Consider the following 8,153-nt stretch of genomic DNA (forward strand, 5'->3'; position numbering starts at 1 on the left):
TGATTACACATATGATTCAGAGCTTGGTATCGCTGAAGGCGTTCCCCTAGCGTTTTCCGACGCAGCTCGAGTTCCCGAAGGGGAACAATAATGAAGTGATGCTTAAAACTAGAAAAAAATGCTATTGGAGTTAGAAAACTCATCTTGTTAGTAGATTCAACACATGATACATTTTCTTGTTTAATTCAGTATAATTTCTTCATATTTCTTAGTTATCAGATGACACTTTTCAGTGATGATCTGAATTGATGATAAAGTCATTTAAGGATGTTTATAGAATTATACATTTATCATCCTCAGATTTGTACCAGTGTGTGTGTGTGTGTGTGTGTGTGTGTGTGTGTGTGAGAGAGAGTGTGTGTGTGTGAGAGAGTGTGTGTGTGTGTCAGGACACATCAGGACACTGTATGAGTTAGTGTCGGTGTGTCGCGTGTAAGTTTCACTTCATAGGAAACAGAAACTTTCAGCATATCTGTGGCCTCTTGAGAAACACAAGATCACAAATATAGAAGCATACAGAAAAACTGTTGATTTATTGGCATGTATGACATTTATGACATTATGACATATTTATGACATTAATGACTGCAATGTATTTTATGAACAGTTTTAGTTTGGAACCAGCTAACAGGGAACAATCTTTAGCTTTAGATTCTTTCAAAGTTATGAACAAACGTTATCTGTTCTTTAATAACGTTCTCAAAACGTTAGCACAAAAACATTATTTATAAATTGTTCATGGAACGTTGTCTCTGAAATTGTTACATTCATCAAATGTTTCTTTTTAAATGTTAATACTTGTTTCAGAGAACATTCAAAAGTAACATTTCTCTAATACTTGCAATATGATCAAATAGAGAGAACACTCACACAGCCAAGAAAAAACCTTTAGAGTATGTATGTTTGGAAATGCGATGTCATGGGTTTGCATTGCTTGTGAAATCAGAAGGAAGTGGTTTGATGGTTCTGGCTCTAGGTATTGTTCTGTACCTGAAGAAGGCACATGTTAATCAATAAGCCCAGCTTTATTATGAGTCATGATTCGCTTCGGCGTCACCTAAAGGGTTGGTCTAACCAGACTATAAATGAGCAATCATTTACCAGCTTTACATTCTTCATGATCCTTCCAACCGACTTCTTCAAGAAAAGCAGCTTTTATTACAATTACAAAACAGGTCCTGGGGCAGGAGTTGATCTGACAGACAGGTCTATTGTTCTGAGAGTAACTGTAGGCCGGCATACAGATCTCTGCATCATACAGAAAGTACTGTGTAGTGTCTGGTTGACTCCTGCTCCAGGAACTACTCAAAAAAAAACAAAGCATGGTGAGTAATTCTGCTCTGACTGAGTTATAGTTACAGTGTTTATGGCTTTCTGCTCATGTCTCATTGTTCTGATTATAGAGCTCTTCACCTAAAGACTCTCGCGTTATTCTACCAAGCGCTGAACACATTTATTTGTAAGTACATTTAAGCTGATGTGCATCTTCACTGCTGTAGATGCTGCTTGCTCAAATTATGTTTTAAAGCAGTGATTCTTAACATTTTTTATGAGGGGAAAATTAATGCAGCGCATGTGTAATAATTCTGTTCGTTATGTATAGTTTTACTGGATCAGGAAGAGTAATATGAAATATAGACTGCATTTTTTTTTACAGCTGTATACTTTAAAAAATATTGTATGATTGTTGTATTTATCAAGGTGACAAATAGTGATGAGTGTCCATGTTTAGAAATAATAATAATAATAAATCAAATCTTATTGTGTATGACAAGATGTTACAAATTATTAACTGATTTCTTCTGAATCGTCTTTCCGATTTGTCTTATATGATTTAGATTTACTTAATTTAGTTAATTTCTATAGTGCTTTATACAGTACAGATTGAGTCAAAGCAGCTTGACAGAGAGAAAATAGTGAGTCAATAATTCAAACAAAATTCAATTCTTCTGTAAAGCAGCTCTAAAAAGAGTAAGCAGTCAATATTCAGCTGAAATCAGATCATCGTTGATTCAGTTCAGTTTAATAACTGTGAAGTTCAATTCAGATCTTCAAAATAATATAAATATAATGCTTTCGCATTATACTGAAGAAAATATGATTAAAAACAAAGACTCGGTGATATATTAACATGTAAACGAGCAAAAAAGTCAACTAAAAATTAACATTTATATAACAAAAAAAAAGAATGTTTTTTTTTAAATGAACTTTTCCTTTATTATTTCCAGAAAAAACTCCAAAGATCCTCCTGATTTTCGAAATTACAAAGTAGTTATATTTAATAGGTAAGTTCACATATAGACACATTTTGTAAGTGTGAGAAAGTATGTAAAACATTGTTTTTACAGGCAACTTTTCTTTTTTTTTCTTTTTTTTTACGTTTGATTGTCTTCTTAAAGGATTTGTTCTCTTCGAGAATGAAAATGTTGTCCTCATTTACCTCCACTTGTTCCAAACCTGTACGAGTTTCTTTCTTCTGTTGAACACAAAAGAAGATATTTTGAAAAATGTTGGTATCCGAACAGTTGATGGTCACCATTGACTTCCATTGTATTTTTTTTTCCTACTATAGAAGTCAATGGTGACTATCAACTGTTCGGATACCAACATTTTTCAAAATATCATCTGTTCAACATATATAATATATAATATTAAAATACAAGGTAAATTGTTAAGAGAATGATGTGATGTGTGTGTGTGTGTATATATATATATTGCTGTTTATTATTTTGTACATTATTTTCTCCTTTTTAATAGGTCTCTTTCAAGAACTGAATCGTGTGAGGAGATGGATGAAGATTTTATTCTAAAAATTACTGATTCGGGAATCTTTTATAAAGACTACTCTAATAAAATAAAATCCTTGGAATATTTAATTTATAAAACCAATGATCCATACCACGATATTAAGAATTACAAATATATTAGTCTCAAAAAGGAAAAGAGTGCCATTTTTAATCGTTTTTTTAATGATCTTGATAAAGAAACTAAGAAAATGTTGAAATTGAAAAAGCAGATTGCCTTTATATGTTTTAGAAAAAAAGATGGATCGTTTGACATGAATAGATGGAAGGTTTATAAAAAATCAGATTTACTAGAAGAAGAGCATACTGAAGATAAAATATTCAAGCTACTGCTAAAAATTTGTCTTGAAGATGAGTGTTGTTATTCAGAAATATGTATATTTACTACAAATAGCCCATGTTTGGCAAGACCCAACCGTGTGCCTTGCATGATTCAGGCAGTTGTTATAGCAGTGATGTTATATAAAAAGCATGGCATAAAAACAACTATTGCATATCTTGAACCTTGGGGTTTCAGTGGTTCGTATGAAAACCTTTTGCCTGAATGTTCTATTAAAGATTGCATTTATAATTTTGAGTCCCAAATGCTGGGAAGCAAAGATATAATTAATAACTCACTAAAAGCACCAACTAATACAATAGAAATTGACATGGAATTAATAAGCTCGATTTACAAACCATTTATTCCAGAATTAGAAAATCAAACATTTTCAATGAAAGATACTAAAAAAACTGAGACCAAAATACCACGACCAAAACTTCATCTTGCACAATTTTGTTCAAAAATATCCGAACCTGAAATCAAAGAAAATTTAATTAAAAGCTTAAATAAAATAAAATCGGATTTATTTAAAAAAGAAGATTTAGTCAAAACTTTTAGTGATTTCAAAAAACATGGTTTGGAAATGTTTGAGAAATGCATGAAAAATATATACGATCTTTTAATCGAAATTAACTATGCAAATATTTACGAAGAAATCCACGAATATCTGAAAAACGTTTTCTTTCCTTGGTGGGCTAGAAAAGTGGAAGATGCATTCAACAAGTTCTTAAAAAAGCAAACCAGTTGCTGTCTACAAGAAAGAGCTGTTTGTCATTCCCTTAGAGGCATAAAAGAAACGGAACATTTTCTCGATATTGGTTATATGTGATTCTCTAAAATTAGAATGTTTAGAATAAAATTTGAATATTTTGTAATCTGTTATATTTTGTAATTGTAAACATTTAAATAAACATGCAAATTTGGCTCCTCTGTTGTTGTTGTTGTTGTGCAGTATTTTTGTCGTTTATGATGGCTTGTGTGTGAGAATGAGTGCTCATGAAAATGTTTTGTTTATGCTGTTATAAAATAATTTTTTTCTAGCAAAACACTGTTTTACTTTCCCAGCTTGCTCAGACGCTTGGTATTGCTCATCCGCCATCAGCCAATCAGTGCTGACATGATTTCGTTTTCCTGCATCATCTCCAGTTTTATTATTCAAATGACATTTTCATCTCTGGTGAGTTTGGCTCAATAATGCCACTTAAAATGAAAATCAGTGAGACAATGAAGGGAATCCACTTCAGTGCATATGAAATATTCTTTGAAATGCCCATGCTTCCATATTGCACTCTTTTGAAATGTATATTTACATATGATGTTATAAGTTCTGACCACGTTTTTCCAGGTGGAGTTGCTTTGATGTTTTTCATTTTTGAATGCAGGCATGCACAGTTTGCTTGAGTCACAAATAAAAGTAGTTATAATAGTAAGAATATAACTGCATGCAACAATTAAGTGGCCCAGCACTACAAATGATGAGCAAGCAAGGCAGTGAGTATCAGACCAACTGCAAAAATGAGTAACTAAGGACATTTTAAGATGATTTTAGTCCAAATGGCTAAAAAAAATCATAAATACAAACACTAGTGATATGATTGAATGGTTTATTACTTCTGACCAATAGGTGGCGCTGTTACCAAATTGATGTGCTGAGGTGAGTGTGAGGCACAAAATCCATAACTTTTTGCTGGCATGGTCTGAAGATGTGAGTCAAATTTGATGAAAATCAGACCATTGATCTAGGATGAGTCTGGAAAAAGTATGTTTTCTAGATCATTCAAAATTGCGAAAAAAAAAAATGTGTTTCTAGCCCTTAAGGTTCAGAAGTTATTAGCATAAACACAAGTGCAAATTTGAGCTGTTGGTGGCGCTAGAGGGTTTGAGTTAGAGACCTCAAACTGACGGTGGTTAATGTCGAGACTGTCCTCTATCAGTGTGCCAAATTTCATAACTTTCCCGCAAGCGGTTCTATGGGCTTCCATAGACTCCTTAACAGAAGAAGAAAATGAACAGATACGCTCCTTTGGTGATTGGCCTCTAATAATTAAAATGAGCAATAATAAATAGACAGACAAACAGACACAAACTTCCGTCTGCTTGTTTCTTTAGTAAGGCAGGCAGCTAATCACAGTCTCATGATTGTGTGGTGGTGTGGTAGTATTTCCCCTGAATGCCTAAGTATTTTGTAGACTATAATATTCTGTCAGAAAATGCAGATCCGTCGGGGTGTTTTTGATGTTCGTGAGGACACAACCTCACTTCCTGCGGTGGCCATGATTTCCTGCAACAGGAAGAAGGCTTGTGTTCAGATTGATTATAGATTGATTGTAAACATCATTGATCTGAGTTTATACTCTTCAGTTTATGAGCAAAACATTATTTTCAAATAAAGCTTTTTCACTCAAAAACTGAGTATAAATTCAGATCCAAAAACACAAAACCTGTGCTAAATGAAATCTTGTGAAAGGATTGAGTCCAAGATTTGTTGATAATAAACCATAACTGGAAGTTTATAAGCAGTTTTTTTGTATGTCGGTCTTTTTTTTTTTTTATCTGTGTTCTTGTCCTCTCAGAATCTCTCTTTGAGGCTGCATTCGCTCCGTTTGCACAGGATCCATTCACTTCATCTGACCTGACAGCCGGTGAGTGTGTGAGTTACTCTTAATATAATTTAATTTGTATTATTATGTACAAGACTAATTTGATCTGCAGTGTGGGATCATGAGTTGTGTTGTGTGTGTACAGGTTTGATTAGAATAGTCCTCAGAAGTTGGTTAAGTCTGACGAATCCACCTTTTGGGGACATTCTCATTTGATTTAAAAAGATTTTTGAATGCAGAACGTTTTCTGTTAGGGTTAGTGTTAGATTATATATATTTATATTATGTTATATTATATTACATCATGTTTATAACTAGCTGTACAGTATAAATATCTATGGAAGGTGCCCGAGTGTGTGTGTGTGTGAGAGAGAGAGAGAGAGCATTACAACACCACTGTAATACAAAGGTGTCCAAATCCTGCATCTCTTTATAGTATTTAAACTCCACCGAGATCCTAGACTTAATAAATGCCTTAAACAACAGTACACCATCTTGGCCATGTATATTTTTAATCCTGTTTTTTCTTGAAATATACATGGCCATTTTTGCCTGGCCGACCATAAAGATAATCAACTGCCATTTAAGTCTTTGATTGCGGTTGTATCCTGCCCCATAAATGAAAGCCTTAGGGGTGAAACTTTCCTTAAAACCTAAAAACAATTGTTTTTAATACAAAAAGTGATTTGAGCCTAACACATTCGAGAAAACAATGTTTAATAATACAAAAAGTGATTTGAGCCTAACACATTCGAGAAAACAATAAAAAATTGTTTCTCTTAACCCACAAAAAACACAACCTTCATTAACATTGGAATTAATAATCGAAACAAAAGCATTAACAGCAACAACCCCCTTCAGGATTCTCCATTGTAGATCTCCTGATTTTTTCATCAATGGTGGTTTTGGAGAGGCCATCAATACCTGGTGCTTTACCAGTCTTCATATCTTTCAAAGCATTTAAAAGCTCCTGCTCCATAAGAGGCTTCTCAAGTTTTACTACAGAGTCCTGAGTAATCTTTGTCAAACTATCATAAAACTTGGCAGATAACTCCTCATTCTCTTTATATTCACTACTATATAACTCAGCATAGAATTGTACAGCCCTTTTCCTAATACTTGTGGGCTCTTTCAATTCCTGCCCATTCTCTGTTCGAATAGAGTGAATAAATCGACTCTGCCCATTTTTCCGCTCTAAGCCAAAAAAAAACCTTGATGGGGCATCCATTTGTGTTTCACGTATTACACGACTTGAAGCAGTATGAGGTTCCAAATGGTTCCTATCAAGAGCATCATTTTCCGTGCAGTTAAGATCCCCCCCCCCACAAAAAGATAATCATCTGGATTACAATTTTGTAAAAAAAACACTGACATTTTTAAAGAAGGCAATTCTTTCAGTACTGTTTGTAGGAGCATATAGATTTTAAAAAACCAAATTACATTTTTCAAATTTTGCTTGTAAAACTAATAACCTACCAGGTACCATTTGCTTTATTTCACATGAAATTGGCAAACAACTTTTTGCAAAAAGAATGGCAACTCCGCCTTTTACGGAACTCAAATGTGAGAGGTACACTTCCCCTTTCCATTCTTTCCTCCAGTCAATTTCATTCAAACAATCACTGTGTGTTTCCTGTATAAATGTTACATCAATATTTTTCTAAGTATTTAACTCAAATAATAGTGCTCTTTTTTGAATATCTCTGGCACCATTCAAATTAAGGGTGCCCACTTTTATTGCACTCATTTGATTACATAGTTTTAAACAACATATAAAAGCACACAGTAAATTAAGAAAAAGAAACCTATGTAGTTTCAAATCCATCTTCATTCTTTAAACCCAACTTCACTTTAGAAACAAATTTCTTCAGTCTATATATCTCCTGTACCGTGAATTGTTCTTCACCTTCTCTGCTCATCAACATCACGACTGATTCAATGAATGCTTTTCGGTCTTGAAAATAATCTACAACCTGGACATTCTTCATATTCTTTATCTTTTGTAAGAAACTTCTCACTTTTGCAAAAGAATAGCTTTGTTGACCCCTCTCATTGTTATCATCTACAGCTTCACTATCAGAGTCATCCATTGTACTATGTTCAGTCTCATCACTCTTGCCAGCTTGGTTATCCATCACCATTTCATCACTTTTTTTTCTTATGGATTTCCTAACACGTTTTCTCTTACTGGAAGGAGCTTTAAACAAAGCCTCATCCTTTTCAAACTCAGTATTTTTATTCTCCTCAGCCAAAATACATTCAGCTACAGCTATAACAGTATCAGCAGTCACATTAGTTTCACTTTTATCCTCATTTTCTATAACTCCTGAAACAACCTCCATATCCTCACCCTCAACCCTTCTAACATTAACACTCTTACTATTTTCACCATCCCCACTCTGCTTTCGCACATTCATCGTAACATTA

Source organism: Sinocyclocheilus anshuiensis, unplaced genomic scaffold (genome assembly GCF_001515605.1).
Source record: "Sinocyclocheilus anshuiensis isolate Anshui unplaced genomic scaffold, SAMN03320099.WGS_v1.1 scaffold2144, whole genome shotgun sequence".
In the NCBI taxonomy this organism is placed as follows: Eukaryota; Metazoa; Chordata; class Actinopteri; order Cypriniformes; family Cyprinidae; genus Sinocyclocheilus; species Sinocyclocheilus anshuiensis.